Source organism: Protomyctophum bolini (assembly GCF_963924005.1).
Source record: "Protomyctophum bolini genome assembly, chromosome: 10".
Classification (NCBI taxonomy): Eukaryota; Metazoa; Chordata; class Actinopteri; order Myctophiformes; family Myctophidae; genus Protomyctophum; species Protomyctophum bolini.
Genome location: NC_137871.1, coordinates 36,152,899 through 36,178,950, shown reverse-complemented (window position 1 = coordinate 36,178,950; position 26,052 = coordinate 36,152,899).

Below are 26,052 nucleotides of genomic sequence, written 5' to 3'. Positions count from 1 at the left end.
CGAATGCAACAGAAATTAAACAAAACAAAATTAACAAAGTGGGATACTTGATTGCTGAGGTCTTCCATACCATCTGCATCGTGGACCGAGGTCCGACTAAAATCTCATGATATTCACTCGCGCGAAACTAGACTAACGCATTCCGGGTGACTAAAATGTGACTAAAACTAAAGGCAAACTATTCAAGAGACTATGACTTAAACTATAAAAATCTAAATTTGCTGCCAAAAGCAACACTGTTGCTATGGTCGAGTATTATGGGAATTGTGATGGAAGGGGAAAAAATAGCACAGTGCATTCTTCAGCTGCATGTGGATGAGTCCACTGACACCACTGATGATGCTCAGTTCAAGGTCTCGTACATCTTGTGTACAGCGGGATGTTTGTCTGGCTTCTTCAGACATTGCAGCAGCACAAGTAATAATACAAAGAGAAGAAAAAGACAGTTTGCTAGATAATTAATTCAATTAAATCACTGTATACAATGTATACACTAGTATACAGTAGACAGCCGCCCTACAGTATTATGCCTCAACAGTGATGTCAGCATATACTACACATAAACAGACACACACACACACACACACACACACACACACACACACACACACACACACACACACACACACACACACACACACACACACACACACACACACTCTTGTGTGGATAACTGACCCTAGTCAATGTACCGTACCATATCTGTATTGTAGTTGTAACCCAGGTGGAAAACCCAGCTTACAAGCTAAAAGAGTTAACAAGGTTAACCAAGCTATTATTTTATTTGTATTGATTCATTATAAATTCATTATAAGGTATTGTTTTATTTAAAAACATGTACAAAATAACCTACCTCAAACTAATGATACTCAATGGTTTAGTTGTTCATGAGGTATACTTGGAAGCAACACTAGAGGGCAGCACTGCTTTTTTACAAGCACATACTTGTGCATCACAACAGCGCAGCTGAAAGTGACGTCACCACGTCTACACTTCCAAGTTCCTATTTCACGTTGGCGCGAATGCCTTAAGCAGCAGTGAATAAACTGAGACAGATTACGTTCATAAAAACGATATTATTAACAAAACAGATTCACCAGCTGTGGCTACAGTGTGGTGCTGTATGTTAGTCTTTCCAGGGGAGAATCCTGCAGCCGTTTGGTGTGTGAACCCACTCGGTGAGATAAACAAACCATTGACCAACACATTGACATGTTTTGCTAACTAGCTAATGCTAACGTCTTTCATACATGATGCTAACAGCTATCACTCTGTCTTATACAGGCAAACCCCTGTTGTGAGAGTTGAGTCCTGACGTCGCTCAGTACTGGAACATTGGATGTGATTCGGTGAGATATCTGTGGCTGTTGAAATGTTGTTGTTGTAACTTACTTTTGTGGTGGGAAATATTATTTTACTGTTATTGTAGGCCTACTAACTGCACAAAAACGGGATTTGATTTGAGTTATAAGATGAACTTTCAAATGGGAAATGTTACAATTACTCCTTGGTGCAAATGCATTTTAAGGGTCCATTCCACATGTTTTGGTCATAAATGCTAAATGACAGGACTACATTGCATTGTAAAAAGTATTGATTCATGTTGCATTGATTTGGTCTGTCTAATATCAATGAGATGGAATGAAAGACAACAGAACATTATTTTATGCATGCATTGAGTGTACCGTTCTGTAACTGAGATGCTCCAGTACTTCAGATAGCATGAACGGCCCTGCTGCTGGGTGCATCATGGTACGTTTCCCTCTGTGGTGGAGTGAATCTAGCACAGGTACTCGGGTATACTTTGGGCCGATTCATACACTTATTTTAGAGCCGAATAAAAGTCGGTTCGGCTCTGTAGAGCCTACAATGTGACGTCATTTGAGGTTCGGGTGGGCGGGTACCGTCCTAAAGTCGGCTCTTCGGTGCTACTGAAAATTTCTGACGAGCCGGCTCTACAGCGCCGAAACAGAGGTAAAATAGGAGTATGAATCAGCCCTTAGAGTGTCAGGTTCCGTGACACTTTCTCCCTGTTGTATTTGCATGTGTTCCTTGTTTCTTAGTTCCAGTTAGTTTACCGTACACTTGTGTAGGCTACCTTTATTTTGTAGTATTGTTTTGTGCCTTCCTGTCTGCCCCTGTAGTTCTGTACCTGCCTTGTCTAACATAGTGATTACCGGTAGTCTGTTTTCCACCTGTGTCATTTTTAGTTCCCCAGCCTATCCCAGTGTTGATTGTCAGTTGCGTTCACCTGTCTAGTTAGTCCATGTCTATATGTATGCCCTTTGTGGTTTCAGTTCTCTGTTGCCAATTGTTGAATTTGAAAGCTTGAATTCCCAGTAATAGTTTCCTATAGTGCCTTATCTTAACCTTCCTCCCTCTGCTTCACTGTTGGCGCCTGGGTCCTATACACCAGGTGCCCTCTCACCGTGACAGATAGAACATGCTTTTTGAGAACGTAATCAAAGTAGTGCATTTGACAAGAGGGTGCCATTTGCATTCTCAGGCAGCCACTGCTACGACAATGATGTCTGACATTCTATAAACAAGATTTTAATCTTCTTGCTCCTAAACCCCATTGACTGAAGGAGTGTGTTTGCTATTGCAATGAGAACCAGGCTGCTTCAATAGAGAACGGCATATGGCTTCGGTATAAACACTTATTCTCTCCAGGAGGGGCTATACTCTGGTGAATTGGAAGCAATTCCAATGCAATGGAGCGAGCAGGCTTATATTTCCCTCAATAACACAGGAGGGCCAGGCAATGTTAGCAGCATTTCTCAACACATGCACATTGCACACCTGACCCTCTCTGAACACAGATCAGGAATTCTCCATGGATTTATAGTAAACGGGAGAATCATTTACTCAAAGCGTCATACTCAGTTATTATTTGGGCAGAGTGTGTTCAGATTCAGAGCATCAGCTTTGTGAATCAGTGTGGTCACTGGTCAGAATGCTAAGCAGTTCACTTGGATTTCGGGAGGTGTAGTTCCAGACTCTATATATACTCAGCCTGGTGCAGCCACACTTCACCCGCCCCTATTGCATATGCATATGCCCCACGTACTGTAGCCCAGCGCAGTGGTATATTGGTCATATCACAACGCAAGGCTACTAAATACTATAGCATTTGGAGATTGTGGAATATTGTTGTCTGCATGGCTATATGTGTGACTAACAAAAAACACCCTGATCTCTGTTTGTCTGTGGGAGTCTTTTCCTTTTCTTGTCGATTCAATCACTTCCTGATTTCCATAATTGTCTGCTAGGGGAACTCACTGCATCTCCCCCTCCCCCACCCATGTTTTGTTTTTTACATTTTACCATAATTATATCACTGAGAGCAGATTTACTGAGATAATGAGAAAATGACAAAAACAAGGAAAAACATCTCATTATACAGCTAAACAAGTAGGAAAGTCCATTGTTGTCCCTGTTCATTTCCTGCCCATAATATGTTCTGTAAAGAGAGATAAAGAGAAAGCACTCAGCACACATACAGCTCCATACTTCAGCTAGAAGACTTAAGACATGCCATGCCTCGCCACAGCAGGCTACAGGGATTAATGACAGCAGGCTCTGGATGAATAAAGTTACATTTCAATGGATCTGTACCTCACAGGCATCATCCAACCAACACGATACATGATATGACAGCACCATCTGCAGCCTGAATGACTATTCTTCTGCCTGCACATGTACGTCATGCAGTGGTGGGAAAAAAGTCCCACTGTTTATATTGTTTTTATATATATCGGAGATGTAGTGCAGTAGAATGAAAAGCATTGGAAATTAGAAATACTCAAGTAAAGTACAAATACTTCAAAATTGTAATAGAGCACCGAAGTCTGACGTCAATATCGGTAGAGGGCTCATTTATTTGCATTGTAATCCCCATATGGGGGATTTTAGACCGCCTCTAGAACTGTGTTTGAAAAATAAACATGTCATCCCGGCCATATTTCTTCATATGAATATGAAGAATCAATATTCTTCATATGAATATGAAGAATCAAGAGGGAGAGAGAGAAAACGCTATTGTTACTGCTACTGAATTACATTACATTTTTGCTAGAAACAGACTGTATCATATACACTACAGTATGAGCAGGCTCCATCATGGCTCATAGCACTTACCCCACCCCCTTAGATAGCATTTCTGTAGACTTAGATAGCATTTGATACAGACTTATAGCATGTTATGTAGACAGCATAAGTGCATTGTATGTAGTCATAGCACGTCATAGTACATATGTATAGCATAGTAGTATAGATGTATAGTTTCATTATATAGATATTCCACTGTTACTTTCTTAGCTTACGCATGTTTCATGATAAATGTTTTTATGTGATGTATTCCCATGCTTTTTTGTTCTTGCTTAATGTAAGTCGCTCTGGATTAAGAGCGTCTGCTAAATGCCTAAATTGTAAATTGTATGAGTGACTGACTGTCGCAAACGATACAGAGACACCTCCCTGACAATAACGCAGTGGCAGCTTGTTTATTTTTGGACCACAATGCTTATATGAAACGATTTTAAGATGAACCCATGTTGCTCTCCATAGAGAAATGACTTCCGTGAACCAGGCAGAACCAGGGGATGAGCGAATGACGTCAGGACTCTATGTTACTTTACACCACTGCCTATGAGCAAATCGGGGAAGGGGATCAACGTGTCACGTGATTCCCTTGTTTGACCCGGCAAAAAGTTGCATGTTTGTCTCAAAGTATATGATTATTGGCAAAACCGCAGAAAGTTTAGAATATTTAATGGTGGTTGATGCAATAAGTGCACTACAATACTACTTCATCATAATGTTGCGCTATGCCGAAAAACAAAGACAAACATAGGTGTGAAAATAGATTTTGCCTCTCTTTGCTGTTCGTTTCATCACCATGCTGTCTCCATGAGTGCAGCAAAAATGAAACTACCAGTAATCTAACATAAACATTGTTGGTATCTACTGCACATGGCCTGCCAACTGTGCCAAGGTCCAATCTTACTCTCTAAAATGGATGAGCTTGCAGTGGTTCAAGCTGCACTTAGTTTGGAAGAACTTCTCCATTTACCCTGTAAGACCCGGATATATTTCTACTATACTTGCAAAAAAGAGATTTCAACCTTACTACTACTTTGTACTACTAGGACTTATGTTAAAAAAAAGTTTAAAAAAAAAGAAAATTATACTAAAATAATAATAATACATTAATAATTTACATTCGGTGGAAATCTTTCACAATAATACATGTTCTAGACATTCTAATGATCACACAAATATATGTACTGTATTACATGCATTTTAGTTACTTTTATCAGGGTTAAAGATTAAAGGTCATAGGTCAATTTTGATTAAAATTGTCCAGAGATTTTGAAGTTGTGTAAATTTGTGCCTCTGTGTGGGGTATTTATATGCAAATATCATGACCAATGGCATTGCAAAACTAAACAATGAACATCAATGATGATGTTTAGGTGAAAAAAGAACAGAAAAAATAATAATTAAGTAATTAATTAAAATAAAAATGTTACCGAGAAGCATCGTTGGGTCTTACAGGGAACAAACGGACTCAGACAGTTTAGAAAAAACCCTGACAACTCACTGGTTCGACCCCTCTTGAATGTATTGACCAGTGGTGGAAAACGTCCTTACGTAAAAGTATCACTACTGCAATATAGATGTACTCTGTTACAAGTAAACATCCGGAATGTAGGCTACTTGAGTAAAAGTACAAAAGTATTGAAATCAACATGTACTTAAAGTACAGTGAGAGTATGCTCATTATGCAGAATGTCCCATATCAAGTTTTCAAATGTATAAAACATATTTTGAAAATTCAGTAGCAGATCTAGACGAAGATCACAGCATGAGCTTATGTAGATCTGCTATTTTCAAATGGGCGAAATGTTTATGGGTCTGAATTGGTTCTTTTTTTTTTTTACAAAGTAACTAGTTTTCAAATTGTATATTAAAGTATTGGAAATGTTAAATACGCAAGTAAAGTACAAATAGTCAAATACCTCAAAATGTTACACCAACTGGTCTTGACCCATGTGGAGGACAACTGTAGCAGCTGCATGATGGAGTCAGGCCAACAACTCTGGTTTTGGTCATAAAAGAAACCGCAGGAGATTGATTAATGGAGGAATGTCACGGGGCAGCCCGTGCCCTTAGACAATATCAAGGACCTTGCAAACAGACCACACAGTCAAGTCAACTTGATCAATTGACAAACGGCTGGACTGGAAGTAATGGTTTTATATATATTGTACAAATGGCATTTTTCCTAATTAACACAATGGTTGAAAGAGTTTTAAATGTTTATTTGTATTTATTGACACTGAAGTTGCATTGGTATGTCTGTCACCTGTCTCCCCTCTGCAGTGCTGGCACTCCTCTCTAGATTGGAGGGTGCCAAGTACTGTAGAGGAGGAAGGGTGTTTGTTCCTGTCTGTATTATGTTTGGTTCTCTAAAATCTAAATGAATTGGACCTGTGAAATAGTTGAGTGTTTGTATATCTAGTATTCCTTTAATGTATATACAGTAGTAATGTGGAATAATTACTCATTGGCTTAGTTATCCGTGTGGCGAGTTGACTAATGACCACTACTTAATTAGAGGATGGTTTGCCCCACCTGTTTAAGAGCAGGTTTGTGCAGTTGGAGGCAGTTCAGTCTCACTTGAGGCTATAGGTAAGAGACAACAGGGGAGACATGCCAGCCAGGGAAAAGCCTGTACCAGTTCCAACAGCCCAGTGAAAAGAAAGTATTTTGTTTACATTTTGCTGTAATTTTGGGGTACCCAGCCCCCCCAAAAGAGAGAGAGGCAGGCAGGCAGACAGACTACCTGTCACTGAATGAATGCAGCTACTATAGTAGCCAGTAGTGCACTAATGCAGTTTTACAGCAAAATATTTCACAATGTGCTCTATAAAATCACAGTAAAGACAAATGAGCAATACAGAGAGTACAGCCACTAAGGGGAAGGGACGGACGACACAGCAGGTACTGTCTGCAGTGCAGGCAGCAGATTGCAATGTTTTAACCATAATACTAAATATACAATAACTAAACATAAATCTCACTTGAATTGAATTGACTTCACCATTTCAGCCGTGAAGTCCTATAGCTCCCACAATTGAGAGGGGCCAGACTTAATCTGCCTCGGGCAATATGCATTGCAAAGGCAGATGAGGCCTGGCTAGGCGAAAACTTGTTCTCTGAGCACAGCAATGATCGCTTTGCTTTATCTCTCATCTATTTATAAGATGGACTGGTGGCCTGAAGACAGTGTTGCCAGGTCTGCTTATTATATTAAGCGACTTTTGCTTGTTTTTTTCTGTAAAGTTCCTCGTAAATATTGACAGTTGTGGTTTGCGTTATCTGTACTGTACGTGAATTGTTCATTTCATCAACATGTTGTACACAGCATTATGTGAAGCATCTGCTTGCATAGTAATGAATAAGCAGGATATTGCATTTTGCTGGTATATTTGCTGAATTAATTTGATTTTATCTATACGAATGTAAGAGGGGGCCGTGCAAATTATAATTTCCAATTCAGCCGAGGCTCAGGCGTGAAATCCATTTTCATCTTTCTCTTATTCAGCTGTGTAATTTGGTAGGAGAGTCATGTCTATTAACAGCAAGCGATTCTTACTGCAGATGAGATTGTCGAGAGATGATACACCAGAGGTCACAAACGTTGGGAATGGGATCAATGCATTAGGATTCTTTTATCTGTGCATGCACACGCGCACGCACGCACGCGCGCACGTGTGTGTGTGTGTGTGTGCGCGTGCAACTAATCACAACACGGTATGTAAACAGATCTGCACAGCAACAAACCAACTTTCTTGGATGGTACTTTGCTGCGTTCCATGGGTCTGAAATGTCACTTCGCGAAGTGTCATTTCAGACCCACGGAACGCAGTGTCCGCTTGGACACTTTCAGTAGCTCATGCCGCACGCACGCACCTACAAACGCACAAGCACAGACACAGCGCACATTATGCATGCACGGTCACACATACAGTAGAGTACACAAGGATTTCTTTGTGGACTCTTCTTTGAATTGTAACCAAATAGGTTGTGAATGGGATGTTTTATCAGCTTATAACCATAGCCAAATTAAAGCCATTTATGTATCCATGGTTTTCTGACCTCCCTCCCTCTCAGCTGGACTACTGTAATTCCTCGTGGTTGTGTATTTGCGGTTGACCTAGTCCAACCTTTCTCGACTGCAGCTGCTAGGTTTATAGCTGTTGTAAATTCTATTTATTAGGGGGAAAACACTTTGAGATGCACCATCTCGTTTGAAAGGAGCTCTAACAACAAAACAACGACAAGGAAGATATACATCGTTCCTGTTCGGGCTGAGGTGCATTGCCTATCGGGATTGTATTTCAATACACTATTGATTTTAAAGCTCTAGATGGATCTGCCCCAGGTCATTTAGAAGATCATCCTCGCAACAACAAGGTTCTGTTGCTGCCTCCAGACTATCGTCTCCCATCTCACAGTAGTCCTCCTGTCCCACGATTCACAATGTTGCAGTGGTGGGAAAAAGTATCAATACTGCAATATAGAGCACCAAAAAAATCTAACGTCAATATCGGTAGAGGGCGCACGTTCATGTACTTTTTATTTGCATTGTAATCCCCATAGGGGACTATAGATCGCCTCTGTGATTGAAAAATAAGCAAATCATCCCGGCCGTTTCACTCATATGGATAGAAAGAATCAACTGACTGAGAAAATGCAAATGTTACTGCTGTTGAATTAGTTACACTAGACCTGTACTTGCCCGTCGCAGTCGGCCACCGGCCTACTTGGGAACGATGCAACTTGGGTTGCTGTGTCTGGCTGAGGCAGAGGCTGGAAATTGCACAGGTGAAAGGAGTTGGCCTCATTAGGCCCACTGACAGAGCCTGACACGCATGCACACAAACAAAAGTACTGTACATACATAGCCTACCACAAAATTCCAATTGTATTCACACTTTTGCACAGGTCTTTGACAAGTCAAACCAATTGCCTTCAAGAAAGTCATTTCCTCAGGAGAACAACAACATTTAAGAATTCAGAATGTGTGTCTGGTAGACATGGCATGTTGGAGGCAAACATGGTATGATTTGTGATACAAAGAAAATGTCACAAACGTTCTCATCTCATCCACTGCCACTGCTATAAAATGAACATGGTGTTGGTTCTCATCAGGATGCCGACGGCTCTCTGTCAGGTTGTGGAGAACTGTAATTTTGTGCTCCAATGATTTCCACCGAGCACATTGATGACAAACAGTCCCACTCGTCAGATTGTTGAGTGTGTATTATGAAGAGAATGTGAGCAGAACATGTACACACACACACACACACACAGGATTGATGTTGTGGACTTCACAACGACAATGTTGACCAGTAGGCTATAGACAGATAATGTGTGTGCATCGCATGCATGTATGTGTGTAGGGATGGAGTTTTATTTTATTTTATTGATAACGAGCACTTTATCGATCAGGCTTATCGAGCTGGGTTCTTATTGAGCCTACTATCGAGCATTTTCTAGTATTTTATGGAAAGACAGGAGAAAGAAAATTAGTCGGTGTGCTCTATAGTCTATGACGTCACCGCCCAGTGCACTAAAAACACTGAGCACATTCCCAGTGTGCATATCCAAACACGGCCATCATAATGTAACATGTAAAATATAGAATACTAGAATTTCGCCGCCCTTCGGGCGGCTCATCCTAGTTACGTTGCAGCGCAATATGGGAAGAACGAAATTGCGGGAGTTGACAGACTCCACTTCATGTTTCAGCTGTGTTTTTAAACTCAGTAGTGTGCCCTGCACACAGCGCACACTCGCAATTGCAGCTGGAGGGCGACGCGACACACACACACACACACACGCCAACGATGCATGGGCGTGCAAACGATTAAGCACGCACAGGCAAATGTTTGGAGAAGCTGAGAAGCACACGCATGCAACATGCTGGCGTTTGGCGTGTATTGAGAAAGTGCGGTGCGTTTTCTTCGTGGCATGATGTATTCCAGTCCAGTTGTTGGCGGTGGCAAGCATGAGTCTTGTTTGTTGTTCACTTTGTTTGTAGAGTGGGCGAGTCCGTTTAGAGATCGCTGTTATATACAGAGATCGCTGTTTGTGTGTGTGTGTGTGTGTGTGTGTGTGGGGCACGTGTGTGTGTGGGGGGGTAAATCCGTGTGTGTGTGTGGTGGTGGAAAGAGCCGTGGTGGAGAGGGAGATCAGATTGGAACACTCTAATTGTTTTACTTAGGCAAAAAACAACTATTGACAAAGAACAATGTTGATGTAAGTAAGGGAATCGCTGTGTCAGTGATATTTTAAATACAGACATTTAGAAGGAATAAGCTAAATCCAATTCGACATTTAGAAGGAATAAGCTAAATCCAATTCGTCCCCTTCCTTGTTTGTGTCTTCTCCAACACTGCAGATTCTGAATTTCTGAGAGCTAGTGACGTGTGAGCCGGGGGCGGGCCTGGTGTGGGCTGAGAGCTGGTGACTCTGATTGGCTTGCCACATCTTTTCCGCACATCTTTTTCCGAACACGTTTTAATTGGCTGGAGCGCACATCTTTTGGCCACGTGACCAACTTTACAAATGTTAAAATAGATACGATCTGCACAGTCAACACTTAAGGGACAGAGCGGATCTTTCTGCTGAGAGATCCAAGTGTTTGCTTGGGTGAAGCACCAGCCTGGAAATGTACAGTAGGCTATATGGTGAAGTTAACCTGGCGTGTGATATAACACAGGAGGCTGTGAAGGGGAGTCATACTATGGTCCGACGGAGCATTGGTTCGAAGGAGCATTGGTCCTAGGTGCGTTGAGGGTTGTGGGTTAGGTTTAGGTGTGCTGCCCCGTGGGAGGTTAGGGTTAGGGTGAGGGTGAGGTAGGTTGTCGTTTGGACCTACAGTATGCAAACACAGTACCAAACACATGAACCCGCTGTGAAGAACCACTCACTCCACAATGTGTTCATATTGATATGCACTCTAATCTCACAACGCTCCATTCTGTTTATACAGGACACATTTCGGTAAGCAGTTTGTACATTGTAATACACAGTTGTTAAAGGTTTCATGACATCAAATTTCTATTTCTTTTCTTTGGGTTTTCTGAACATTCAGTGGATTTTCTGTGGTCTGGGACTTTCTGAATAAATAGACTCAGAAATGTGCTGTGATTCAATGGCGCCTGGACTTTGATGTCAAAGTTCATTAATCCTGATGCCGAGTCTAGCATAAGAAATAAGTTGAAGAACAGCACAATTGAAGCCCACCACACACCGGCTGCGTCCGCCGCGCGGCAACGCGCCGCGCCGCAGACGGTGTGCGATGGGCTTTAGATGCTCTTTGGTTTGGAAGGTTGCAGGTGTTATAGAGCATAATGGTTTAGATACATTTTTACTCCTGTCAACAACAGCATTTAAGTATTTACTGAAGCAATGATTTTAATTTCTATCCGACAAAGTTTAGAGGCAAAACAAGGCTTTGGATAGAAATGAAAATGGTTTAGAGTCTAAACCATTGTCTTCTTTCATTATTATATTTGTTCTCTATTTAGAATGGGTACTGTATGTGCTATTTTTGTAACCGTGCATACTGTAAGAAGTCAGAGCGAAGCAGGTCTTTAAATGCTTACCATTAATATTCTAGGAGTTGACATTATGCAAATGATTAACAAACATTGTTTTTATGATACAAGGTAGCGGTAAGTTACCTTAAGCTACCCTTTCTTCAGTGACACATGAAACCACTTTAGTTTGACGATATGAAGAGGCTTTTTATTGCTAGTCTCATCTTAATTGTTTTGTATGATGAGCTCTGTTTACATTTTTAAGCCTATACCAGGAGCGCCAGCCAACTCTTACTTTTTACTGAGAGGCGTCCAACTAAATCAGTTTAATTGGTGGAAGGTGTTTGAGATCATTGGTGCTCCTGGAGGGATTAAACATTAAGCACAGCTTGCATTTTACCAATACTCCCACCTGTGTCAAACTGTTATCTCCCTGCCAGTACTCTGCTATGCTGCTGTATTTATTCTTATTCTCATCTTGTTTTAGTTTTCCTTTTTTTGAGGGGCGCCATGCCATGGCTTGCGGGAAATTACTTCATAGGCCACAAGTCTATGGAATTTAGCTTAGAGCCTAATAATTATAAATTCCCCATCGCCAGCCAAGTCTATGGACTTTAATGGTTTTTTTAGGGCAGTAATTGACAACGTAAAGGTCGTTGCACACTATGTAGCAGTGAAGAAATCGGACTAGTGAAGAAACACAGGGAAGGTTGCCGTATATCAAACCTCAAACCCTTAGATCTCCATATATATGAAGCTGACCTGTTCTGACATTCCATATGACCTCATCAAACGCTGTACACTCAAGACACGCTCCATATATGGCCAGTACAGAATTCATTCCATATGTTGATCTGATCCCCCATGCCAAAGTGCCAGCGCTCGCCCAGCAGTTTGCCGTCATCCAGGCAGATGCGTGCACGCGACCTCGCCCGTTAGAGCGAGGTCGCTTGACTCACTTCTCACCCTTCAGGGCGTCTTGACTGTGTTGACTGGTATTCAACACATCATAGAATTTTATGACTATACCTAAATCAAAAGTCAAATCAATACTAGATGTTTTCCAGCTATATGGGTAAAACGGTGATGCTCAGGGTGGATGGGTTAGGAATGCTATAGTTGGCAGCATGGGCCCTTTAAGGATTGAAGACCTGTCTCTTTGAAGTGATGCTACTGTGCAGCCTCTGAAATTGTCTGTACCTTTGTCCACTAATTGCTTGTCTGCAGCAGGAAGGAAACTCTGGAACAGCAGAGAGGAATGCGTTTAAAGACAGAGGTGGGGGGGGGGGGGGGGGGTTGTCTTTCTTTTTGTGATCCTGAAATAGAGACATCACAGACTGCAGTGCTTAGACCAGTTGAACATTACTGGGAAATGGAATCTACTATACAGTCAGGGGACTAGTGCACTCTATATGAAACAGAACACTCAAATAAAGGCTATCTATCCAGCATGGAATCCTGTTTCACATCATACGAATATTATATTTAAACTACCACTGCTCCATCTCTACTCCGCTGTCGACTCAACTAGTCCAACGTGAAGATGCAGTAGGCCTCTGCTGCTTCGTCTCTCTCGCTGCTGTGTGTGTGCGTGTGCGCGTGCACGCTATCATCTGCTTGCAGGATCCTCCAGGAATCCTCGCTGACAGACAGGGGAGTGAAAGCTATGGAAGGAAGAGCCACACATTTGCTATAGTGTCCACTGAGAAAACTATCCAACACCAACGTTTGTCTACCTTTGTACGGCAGGGTCTGCGGGTCAAAATGTCAAATCCACATCTGATATTATGTCTTTGTGATATAGTTTCATCACAGCGCTCCTTTATTCTCAGAAACCTGACAGTGTGAAGGAGACAGCAGGAGCCGGAGATTGCCCCGGAGATAGCTGTGCAGAGCTGGATTGTTGACATGCCAGCGTGTTTCAAGGCAAGCATTCCGGTTACCGTACCTTTCCGAACACATGACAACATCACAGACTAGCATCCAAGTACTGATGGGTATTGCACTAAGTACCTTCCTTGAGTACTAAGTGCTTACTTAGTGCACTTAAGGGTCGTGCATTCCCAATGGACAATTATGCACCCACTTCATCGTTCATGCATTCAAAATGGATTTGGCATGGATGGATTTGCCTTTTTTTTGTGCCAGATGTCCGGTAAATTGGAATAATTCCGGACATTACGGCTGGCAGTTTAACATATTAGTGGGACCTCCGATACCCACATAACTTTAGATGAAAACACATCCTGTTCACCATGCTCTAAAAAGGGAATTTTGCTACAATGGACAAATTTTTTTCTCCACAGAAGCAAATAACACCCCTTCCTAACATTTTGACTTGTTATTAAGACTTGTAAACAAAGTCTTAATAACTTAAAGAGTGCAGAGCAGTTCAGGCAACAATAGTTGGACATAAACAGTGATGTGAAAATAACTGATTCCATTTTCCAGTTTCCATTTGAACACACATCAATGACCCGTTAAATGACATCATAATCTCACTTTAGATTCTCCACAAGATTAAACATAAACAAACACAGTTTGGGATTAATGACTCCATCTCTCTACATTTAAACAGTATAAGAGCCCATTTCACACTCTTCATGTAGGACCTTATGATCTGTGCGTTGTATTTGTTACGGTGGTTTTATGACTCACGCGTTGCTGTTCATTCGGTTGCAGAAGTTATCTTAGCAAGTGGACATCAGTCTGTACTGCAGTGGAACAGCACCACAGCGTCACTTTATGCCATGCTATGAGGTTGTGGATCTTCTATTTTTGGGAAATCATGGTATATTTATTTTCCAAATCTTTGAATATACTGTACATATTTTCTGCTTCTGGGGGTCCCTGGAACAAAATGTTTCGAAATGGGGGTCCGCAGCCAAATACATGATTCACACTGCCTGTCTACAACAAAACCGCTTTGAAATCCTGAGGCTCTGAGGTGATCTAAACACTTAGTTCTGTGTCTTGGTGGAGATTTCTGTTGACAGGCCCATAACCGTATGGTGGTGCACCTGTGGAGCAGAGGGAAGGAGTGTTGTGCTTGTGTGTTAACATGAAAGACAGTTGTTGGGAGATGAGGGAACTCCAGGACGCTATGAGTTGCAGGACAACGTGGGGTGGAACTTCAAACAACACAAAGCTCACAAGATGAGGAATACATCATACAAGCTTTGGTGTCAGAGAGGGAGGGCCGGAGGGAGGGCCGGAAAAACTACAAAGCATAAACAGTACAAAGAGACGATGTATGCAATGTTTGGGTTTCTCTCTTCTGTGCTGCAACAGAAGACATTTACACGTGTTTGAACAGATGCAACAGCTGACTGAACATTGGTCCATTGATGGGAGTTTCTGTCAACCCCAGAGCTACTATACGCCACAGCTGAAAAGCACGCTTTGCCCAGAGCTACAGTACACACCATGCCACAACTGAAAAGCACGGTTTGAGTTCAAACACAGTACCGTTTCAACAAACAGACGCATTCTGAATCACCCAAGAGGGCTATAGGCCCAAGACTACTGTACACTGATGCCACAGACATGGGCAGAATTAAGTGCGCCGAAACGTACTTTTACTTACTTAGGCCTTTAAATTCCCTGAGGAACATCGGCCATTGATCAGGCTCCTCCATCCCCTTCGGTCTTGAGCCCTCCGCTCCAGTTGTTGCCATGACAGCCCTTTGGCGCCTTCATCTCTTGTTCTGTGGTTCTTCTCCAGGTGGCTCTAGGCCTTCCTCTCTTCCTCTTGCCTTGCAGGTTCCATGTTAGTGTGAATGTTTTGTTATTGATTTGTTATGTCTTCGCAGTGTGTGTCCTATCCATGTCCATTTCCTCCTCCTGATCTGTGTTTCTATTCTCTTTATTCAGACCGCAGCCATCTTGCTAGCAAGGTGATGCCTAGGTGACACTTCCCATAGAGAGCCCATTCATCTAAACAGAAGAGTCCTCTCTAATTATATTACGCTTTTGTTTAATAAAAATCCACCGTAGACTTTTTATAAGCTACTTCCTGTCAAGAAATTCCTTGCAGATTATTTTCTAAGTATCAGAGTTTGGAAGCGCTCGTTATCAGTAAAGCAACCTCCTGCTGCCTCCTGCTTTATGTGCACATTCAAAACAGGTGGTGACTTTTCTGTTTGGCTGAATGGGCTGTCTATGAGAAGTGTCACCTAGGTATCACCTTGCTGGCAAGATGGTTGCGGTCTGAATAAAGGGAATGGTGTCTTGACTAGTGAGGTCCCACAGGTTTGCATTGGATATGGTGTTGGGCCAGTAGATTTGTGCGCAGAAAGGGCAGTTACAAAAGGTGTGCTCGATTGACCAATTGGCGGGGGTGACTGTGTGGTTAATGAGCCAATCAGAGTTTGAACTATGATAGAACAACACAAAGACCAAAGACTGGATTGTTTCTTAACTACCTAAATCAAGTACATAAGAATGTTCTAAGCACAAAAAAAAAAAAAAAAAACTAACTACTTCACCTTCAGAAATCACGTCCATAAAACTCAAATTTAACACTTTCAACAAACAAACAATACTCAGCACTTAGGTGACCTCAATCTGGTTTGAAGCCACAATCAAACAGCCTTCTAGGTGATGAATCTTTACACTCCTGTGTTATTGACGACAAGGCTGCAAACAAATCCAACATGAGTTATGGGACCAATTTAGAACTAAATCATTGTTTTATCAAGATGCCAAAGAATGAAATGAGTCAACTCTCACTAGGAGAGGACAGAGTGAGGTATCGCATCATGTAGGGTTCCATACTGTAGCTGGTTCCCAAAACAAGATGTCTGACAATAGTGTGGGGGTTTAATTAGGCATGACGCCATTACGTCCGTGACAAACGGGCCAATAAATTACTCAAGCACGGGCTGACTTCATTACCCATAGATTGTCAGAGCAGACTATAAATAATGGCACTGCACAACCCGACTCCGCAGAAGCAATATTGGTGTCTGTATAAAACACATCAAGACCCGGTAATGTGCACAAAGGCACTTGGAAATCCATTTAGTGTTGGAACGCAATATTGCAGTGTGGGTTTCTACTCCCAGAGATGCCATGTAAATGAGAGGAGTTCAGAGAGCAGTGTAATGGCAACACGTGCCCGCTCAAGGTTACAAAGAGCGACAGTTCTCAAACTGTGCCCGAACCCGACCAGGATCGACCTGGCCCGACCCGACCCAATGTTTTTGGGCCGGGCCTAAAATGTATGACGTCTAAAACTGAGTCTTAACTGGTCTAAAAGTGAAAGCTTTTTAGTGGTCTAGGCAGTTTTTTTTAAGCGTCTCTATATACAGTATATATAGGGGAGAATGGGGTAAGATGAACCACTTTTTGCTTAAAGGACTTCGCCACTTTTCAAGATCTTTTCACATAATTGGTCATCACTAATGTTCATCACCACTATTTATTCCGTCCACCAGTGACATCATCGTTAGGCAGATTCTTTTTTAAACAAGATTAGTTTTACAATATATTTAGATTTTCATTATTGTGAGAACGATGGTTTCTGAACTGCCCACAGCCCTCCTATGAGACACAGACTGACTAGGAAATAATTATGGTATTTTATCATGAACATTAGTGAGGACTAATTATATGAAGATACGTTGAAAAGTGGTGAAGTGGTCCTTTAAGTTGTCCTGGAAGCAAGGCAAAATGAGATGGCAGTAAAATCTAATATTGCAGGATGTCTTCTGTCTATATAGCTGTTGAAATGATGTTGTTGCAACGTCTAATCTAAGCCTAGACCTCTAAAAACTTAGACCAGTTATAACCCAGTTTTAGACAGACATTTAGACATTTTAGACGTCTAGCCCGAGAAATGCTCAGTGCGAGGGAAGGGAAGCCACACCATTATTAGAGCTAAACTTGTTTTTTCTCTACCAGCCATCATGTTTCGGTGCTTTCCTGTTCTCGGTATCATTCGTAATAAAATAGTGAAAGTACGAAGACACCTGCCTTGCCAGGAGGTGACAACAGGTGTCGTCCTCATTAATCTGCACATCCAGTCAATACAACTGTCACCACCAGCCTTTTAGACCATTCTTTACGACGTTACGAAGGAAACGCAAGTGGGAGAACGTATAGGCTGTGTCTGTCACCGCCGGGTGCCCCGTATTCTGCAGAGTGATTGTCTGTACGACTCATTTGTCATGCTTACGTGGTCGTTATGCTACCACGGCAACAAGCCAACGCATAGAGAAACTCTCAACACGTGGTGGGATGCCTTCTGGCCAACTGCTGCCACTGCCACAGCTCTGTATTTGCATTTGACAGAATGGTGTTTGTCCTGTTTATCACTTCCTCTTTTGTCTGTGACAGTAATGAACAGATAACTCTGGCAACCCCCAGGGTGTACTGTGCACATCAATTGATAAGCATAATGTTTTGCTTCGGAACATGCTGAATGACAATTAAATTGTGGTCTTTTTCAAAGAGTGAAAGAGTCAATAGGAAAATCTCCATGAATTGATTTAATTGTCACAATTTGTTTTGCAAATCCTTATTAGGTGCATTGTTTTGCTGTCATTTAAGTGTAAGTGAAGTTTAATTGGTTGTTATTGTGTGGATCAGCCTGATAAGTAAACGGAACACAGGGACAGTCAAAGTGGCAGAAGGGGAAAAAAGTGACTTTACTCTGAGAGCTCTGCTGGATGTGGATACCGGTACTTAATTCAGCCTCAGAACTGAGAGGAAAGCAGTGCAATAAAGGCTCCGAGGCGGCAGAAAATATTCCTCGTGGGGAAGAAATAAAAATGTAGGGTTGAGACTTGAGACACACACACATGCGTGAAATGAAAGCCTTTCGGTTGCAGAGTGACAGCATGGTGATACATCAGGCAGGGGGGCTGGTATGGAGCACTGAGAGCTGCATAGGGGCTGAGCTTCAAACCGCAGGTACTGCTTAGGTGTCATGGTGGCAGCTTTGTGGCTGAAAGAGCCAGCAGAAGAAAAAACTGTAGGAGAATGAAAAGCAGTTTGGCATCCACAGAGAAACCACCAACGCTGCTTTCCTGCCAAGGGGGAAGGATAAAGCAAAATTTAAAAATATATATATATAGACATGGTATGTTATTGATGGCTTTTATTTATTTATTCCGTGGCTTGAAAGAGAAAATGTGATATCCTTGTAAAGTGGACGTATTTCTTTCCCCTCTGGAAAGAGAAGATGAATAGATCTAATGGCTTTGTAAGCTTGATAAAGGGGATCGCGGCTCCAAAACATATTTACCACCATTGTATCATTTAATTAGGGCAATGTGTGGTGGTCTCTGAATAGTGTCTGATATATCATTACTCTCAGACTATGCTCCGAGTCACGCTCCATATTTGCAGAGTTGCGTAATTCACAGATGGTAGCCTACTTCTTGTCATGGGTGTAGTTCCTTTTCTTACTCTTTCACACAGTGTTGGCAGGGGCGGCAGTGGCTCAGGGGTAGAGTGACTGACTGGATTCCCAGTTCGAACCCTGGCTCCCCCAGAGTCGAAGTGTCTTAAATTTGAGAAAGACTCTGAACCCCTAATTGCTCCCGATGTGCAGGTTAATTGCCTTGCATGGTTTCCTGCACAATCTCTGTAAAGCGCCTTGGATGAAGGCGCTAATGCACCATTTACCATTTAGTGTTGTATTGGAGGGTGAACAGTTGCTCATAAATGCAAAATGTTCAGAGATTAATCATAGTGGCACACACAGCACTAATTCAATTATTTCTTTATTTGCATTTAGAGATGTCATTACAACGGGATTAGTGAGGCAGTCAATTGTAGACTATGTAGTTATTTTTAATATTATATTATATAGTTTTACTAAAATAACGTTAACATTTTTGGTTTCATGTTAATTAAACGTTAAGCCATATCCTAAGAGTACAACTAATACATGAAGCAAAAAAACTTCAAAGCAATAAGCAATTAATAAAGTATATTTAAATTACTTTAGACTCTGTCCTACATATTCAACTCTTGAGTGCTTTGAAAGGTTTTTACTTAAATTAATATCCTGTTTCCAACGAGCATCTCCCCCCAGCACATTGTCGGCAACAGTGTAATGATTTACGGTTTACGAATCTTTATACAAGTTTGATAAAAACAAGAACAAAGGACAGAGAATTCAAAAACAATATAGGAAGAGGTTAAATTATTCAGTGAATAGACTGACGTGATTATGACTCTGCTTTACTAAACCATGAGCGCACGCACACACACGCGCGTGCACACGCACACACTAAAGATCTATTATTTGTATATTCTATTTGATTCTATTCTACAACAAAGGGTTATGGAAATATGCGCTCCCTCAGCTGTAGGAAATCCATTACACACTTCTGTTGTTAAAATGGAATGCTCAGGTCAAAAATAAATGTATTTTCTCCTCAGTGAGCAATTCATAATAAGCCCACATTTTCTATTGTTATTTCCTTTTGTGTGACCAGTAAAGAGAAAGTTGAACAAAGCCTTCATCCATCATGTTTATGTTGGCATGCTGTCTGTGTGTGTGTGTGTGTGTGTGTGTGTGTGTGTGTGTACGTGGCTGCGCACGTGCGTGTCTGCGTGTGTTTGTTTGTTTGTGCGTGCGTGTGTTTTGAACTGTTTTCTCAGAATTACAGCTCAGATTCAGCTGGATTGAACAACGCGACGATGTTAGCAGCTCAATACTAAATCTCGGTTACCACTCGTTTAAAATATTAACGCTTCTAAAGACTCTTTAACTAGACGAACACCACATTAGGGAATGTTTGGAGAGGCTAATTCTAACTGGTAGTATCCTAGCTGTGCTCCAGTGTCCAGGTGCCAGTTGCACCACCTCACACTAAGTTCAAACTTCACCTATAATTATAGCTTAAATCAGTGGTTCCCAAAGTGGGGTCCGGGGACCCCTAGGGTCCTTGAGGGTGTCCCAGGGTGTCCCCAGCTAAATGATAGTTCGGAACCAAATTGACCCTTATGGGTCTGTAACTCTGAGAGTGTACAAATGGACTATATACTAACGGGTCCATTTGGTTTCATTTGTACACTCTCAGAGTTAAATTAACTTGATTTTACAATATACATTGGGGTCCTATATATATAGAAAAATGGGACAGTAGCCTAATTCAGGTCAAACTGGGGGTCCTTGAAATGACAATGGTTGAAAATCACTGCTAGAACCGTGAAAATCTTCTCTTACGGGGGTCCTTGGCATATATTTTCAATTGGGGGTCCTTGGGCTAATGAGTGTCAAGGGTCCTTGGGCTAATGAGTGTCAAGGGTCCTTGACATGAAAAAGTTTGGGAACCACTGGCTTAAATGGCTTTTTAGTAGGTCTTGACTTAAAAGTAATTTAAGCTGTAACTAGTTTGAACTTAGTGGGAGGGGTTGCAACTGGCTTCTGTTCAGTATTACAGACACCTTCACTTTGATCTCCAAGATACATGTTGAAGTGATTGATTGATGATGGATGCCAAATGGTTCAGCATGCAGCCCCAGCTATTCGAGATAGATCAAAATGTCATTGATATCTTTTGACGTGATTAATGACAAATATGGGGCCAGTCAGTGTTATCACACGTGCTACGCTTCTTTGGCTAGATGACAGAAGTCTGATATATCTGTCATTTTCCATGACTTCCCGTTCGGATAGTGAAAGAATACGTCTTTTATCAAGAGCCTTTATTTTAAAAACGGCCCACCTTCTGTTGTCCAGCTTCACACCTTTAGCCTGGTTAACCACTCCCTCTCGAAATCACAATGCATTCCTTTAATGAAATGTGATTTCAAGGGGCTAGTGGATAACCATGCCGTACGCCTTTACTTAATACTTTCTCCAGTGATTCTCTAGGTGTGGGGGTTCTGACTAAGCCCAGTCCACAACAAGTTGTAACTGCAACCACTTGCAACAGAATCCCCCAAACGGCAACGTATCCATTCAAATTGCTGCAACTGGTTTCAAGTTGCAACTTGCAACCTGTCACGTTATCTTGCAAATCACTGGTGTGGAATGGGATGGGTGTGGACCATCAGCAACTTGACAATCTCTCTCTCTCTCTCTGATCATCACTCTATCTCTCATACTGCTGGTGACAGCCAGGGTGGCCACACCACACCGCAGTAAATGCTGCAGTTATATAGCGCCTTTATCCAAGGGACCAAGGCGCTTTACAGGTTTATTAGGTTACATTCACCCATTCATACACCGATGGCGGAGGAAACCATGATACAAGGCACCAACCTGCACATTGAGAGCAATTAGGGTTTCAGCGTATAAGGACACTTTCACACTAACTTTGGGGGAGCCCGGGTTCGAACCGGTAACCATCCAGCTGTTCTACCGGTGAGTGAGAGGTTGCAGCTGTCAGAAAGCATCCTTTTCATGGTATAGAACAAAGTGTGCAGATCTCACAGGTGACTCTTAACCTCCTAGCTTGGGAATGAGCAGCGTGTGGGAGAGGAACATCGTTGATGCTCAAAGCCGACTGAGGAGAATGTCATCTCTAATTACCATAGCGATCCATCTCTGCTACCTCCCTGCAAGCAAATCTCTCTCTCGCGTGTGCGCACGCTCTGTCAAACGTGCCACCTGTGTGGTTGTCTCTGTCTGTCTGTCTGTCTCTCTGTCTCTCTCTCAGCTCGCAGTTAGAGTCTCCTCACGGGAGGATATTGTCCTTAAAAGTAACAAGCCAATGACTGCTACGGACAAAGTGTTGTCAGAGCCATTATCACTGTCGACATACACCGACCGACTTAAGCTTGGAGTTCTGTTTCAAAGCCCTTTCATTAAAACGAACACACAATCCCTTGATGACTCGTCTGAGGTGATGTATGACAGCTAATTAGCATTTATGAAAGGCAAGGAAGCCATTTTTCTATAATTATTATGAACCTCCCAGACGCTAGTCAGTGCTGGAAAAAGTACTCCCATGTTTTACTTATAGTGCACTGTAGAACTACTTGGTTGAATTGTCCTATTGATTGTCCTATTTCAAGTTTTCAAATGTATAAACATCTTTAGAAAATAGCCAATCTACAAGCTCACAATGCGTTACAAGTCACTTTGTAGATTGTGATCATTACTACAAAAGTAGAAGACATTTTTAGAATCTGATCTCAGGTCAAAATGGGTTAAGTGCATTTTGATGCCTGTGCTAAAACATATCCAGTCTCTCCAATATAACTATTCGTTTACTACAGTATTTTATCGGTGCATGAAGGCGGGATGGGAGCGACAAACTTCTTCACCCTGGACACCTTTGTCTGTCAGTTGGATTTAATTCCTCATTAAATTGAGTGAGTGTGAATGGTCCTGCCATGGTGGGGTACCAGCTCATTGTTCGCTAGCCAGTCTCATTAAATCTGTCAAATTCCCATTTTCATGTGCCGTTTCCTTGCTCCATATTTTAACGAAAATGGCAGGAGGATTACAATAGCCTCCGATAATGATGATAAGGCTTTGCCTGGCAGTCATTTCTCATTCCTTCGTCGCTGTTGTCAAAACAGAAAATAATATTTAAGTTTAAAATTAGGGTCGTCCCGATCACGTGATTGGAAATCGGGGGCCGATAACGTCATTTTCAAATGATCGTAATTGGATCGGGAGTCAAGAAAACCTGATCGGGACATCGCTAGTATCAATATTATATCCATATCATGATATTAGACTGCATATTGTCTGTAAAATCACACCCATGTGAACTGAGTGGTGCAACTCCCCCCTCATTAGCAGGCAACAGCACTATCTCTCTCTCTCTGTTTCTGGCACAACAGCGCCACTTTTGCCCCTACTGGTACTCATAGTCACACACATGGGTTAACATCACATAGGTTGGTTAACATCGCATAGGTTAACACGGACATTGCTGTTCCTTGGAGTGGTTGCACCACTCAAAAATATAAATATCGGATCGGGAAAAATTGTTATTGGCAGATTCTCAAAATCAAATGATCGGATCAGGACATCCCTGTTTAAAATGTTTGGAGTTCCACATTTCTGAATGCCCATGCTTGACCTAGTGATATTTAAACATGTCCACTCACTGCTATAGAGTGCCGTACACTGTCACTGTGGTGAGATGAAATATGAATAATCTATGCATCACATCTACTATATAAGTGCACCGGTCATTCTCCATTTAAGGCTTCCAGTGTTCATTACATTTATCAGCAAAACTGACCTTTAGATATTAAATGACCAGTGACACACTGGGTGATTTCCTGCCACGGAAAAGTGGCAGAGGTAAACCAACCACAGTTTATCGCCATAAAAATGGTGTCTGTGATTGGATATTTTTGGTGTGTTACTTCTCCCAGTGTCCCTATGAAACCTCAGGAAGATCTGGGAGAGTCTCGTCTTCCAGGAACCCAGAATATATTAGAGCTATAGCTCTTTAGGTGTTGATGGTGATATTATTTGTATGTTGAAGAAATTGAATATTGACAACAATGTCCACAAGCCAGCATGGTGATGACCCCTGAATTAATGTCCTGCTAGTGTATATAAAATAACGTATTTATTATTATGAACTTCTTATTTCTCTATACAGAATAACAGAAGGCATAGCAATCAACTGGAAACCACGGTAATTCTTTTTTACTCATTTTTACAATTTCAATGTTTTTCGTAATCGCTATGCTCTGTTAGCGTCCTACATGTACGTCTGGCTGAAGGTCTGTCTCTAGCAACGACATTTCCAGCTAATAAATATCCCTCAAACAATCCTCAAACAAGCTCATTCCGTGTTGCAGCCTTCGTTAATGGATTACTTCCCAAATACTTCCTGAAGACAAAGGGTCTTCAGGAAAACCCTTTGACATTGAAAAACATTTTCAAATAGTTAAACTAGCCGATCTACATTGACAGGATGTGAACTTGTAGTTTGGCTATTTGAACTATTTTAAAAGGTTTTTCAAAATAGTAAAAAATGGCAAATACGTTTAGGGATTAGGGGTAAGGGGAGGCACAAGATAGTTTAGGGGCCCTATCAATAAACGACATCAGCCTTGTGGTGCAGAGGGCAGAGAGTTGCACTTTATTTGTCAACTTCGTCCCGCAACAAATACGAAACTTGTCCTCCAGTTCTGTAAGTGAGACATAAATCTAACAAGCACAGGAAGGTCACAACTGGACATGGATTAACCTCAGAGGGAGAGAGAGAGCTTCCAGTTTACCTCGGGAAAACTTCCTTTTCTTCCCCACTGATGACAATGTGTACCTGGTGTATCCTGGTAGGAGACTAATAACTCATACCTGGCAGTTATATGAGGTCTTTAGGGTCAAGGTTCAAGGTTGTACTTTATTGTTACATCAGTAAACAATAAAGTACTCTTCTGTACAGGTACAGAAGAGTAAAAGCTATTTTTGTTTGACTTCCTTCAGACAATGCAACAGCATAGATAATATCAAATGGCAACAACAGAAAAAAGGATAGAATATAGAGTGCAAAAAAGAGCAAACTGGATAAAGTGCCCCTAGGGGAATAGGTCTCCACCAGGGCAGGTCTGAGGTCAGGCTGGTGGCGCTATAATAGGCCAATGTGAAAAGGGTGCAATTTCTTGATGATTTGAGGCATTTTGTTCCAAAAATGTGTATTACAAAAATCCACCTGGCGCGATAACAGGCCAACGTGAAAAGGGTGGGATATATTCCTCAGCCTAGTAGGAAAGTCTGTGAAAGATTTCACGTAAATTGCTCGCTGCATTTATGATATGAGGCTTTTTGTTCAAAACGGGCCAATCCTGCAAACTTTGAAAGCCAAGCTCACAATGTCTCGATAAGGGATAAGGGTGGCGCAAGATGGAGCCCTCTATGTACATGTTCATGTTTTCCATGTAGTAGCAAAGTTAGGTGAACTTTCAACTTCACAGTAGCCTATGTTCCATATGTACAACAAATTTAGTTTAGAAAGGTGCAATTCAGGCAAAGCGACATTGTGCTGAACCAACCAACACAATAACCTGCTGATGCACATTGGCCATTTGCGATGGAGGGAGGAGAGGATTATAGGTAGCAATCAGCTCAGATATAAAAGCATTCTGCATGTAGGAAACTACTGTACTTGACAACAGCATCTGTGGCGAGGTGATTGTCTAATGGCCTCATATTTTACTATAATTGTTCTTATTTGCTTTGTTTTTTTAAGTGGACAAACAGTGGCACGCCGGGAAATTAGTTACCATGCTCTTGTACTGTAGAGCTAATGCAAAGCAAAACATGTATTTTTTTTAGATACAATGTTCACATGAACATAATTTACGTTACAGTACCTAGCCATGGATGACGTGTCAATTTAGCAGCAAAAGATTTACATGGAATTTAATTTCCCTCCATAAAACGATGCTTTAAAGATTTGATCACTACAGAGGAAATCTGTCTGGTAATCAGGCTATGAGGACACCGACTGGACGAAGATATTATACAGAGAGAGACAGCAGGCCACTTAGATTC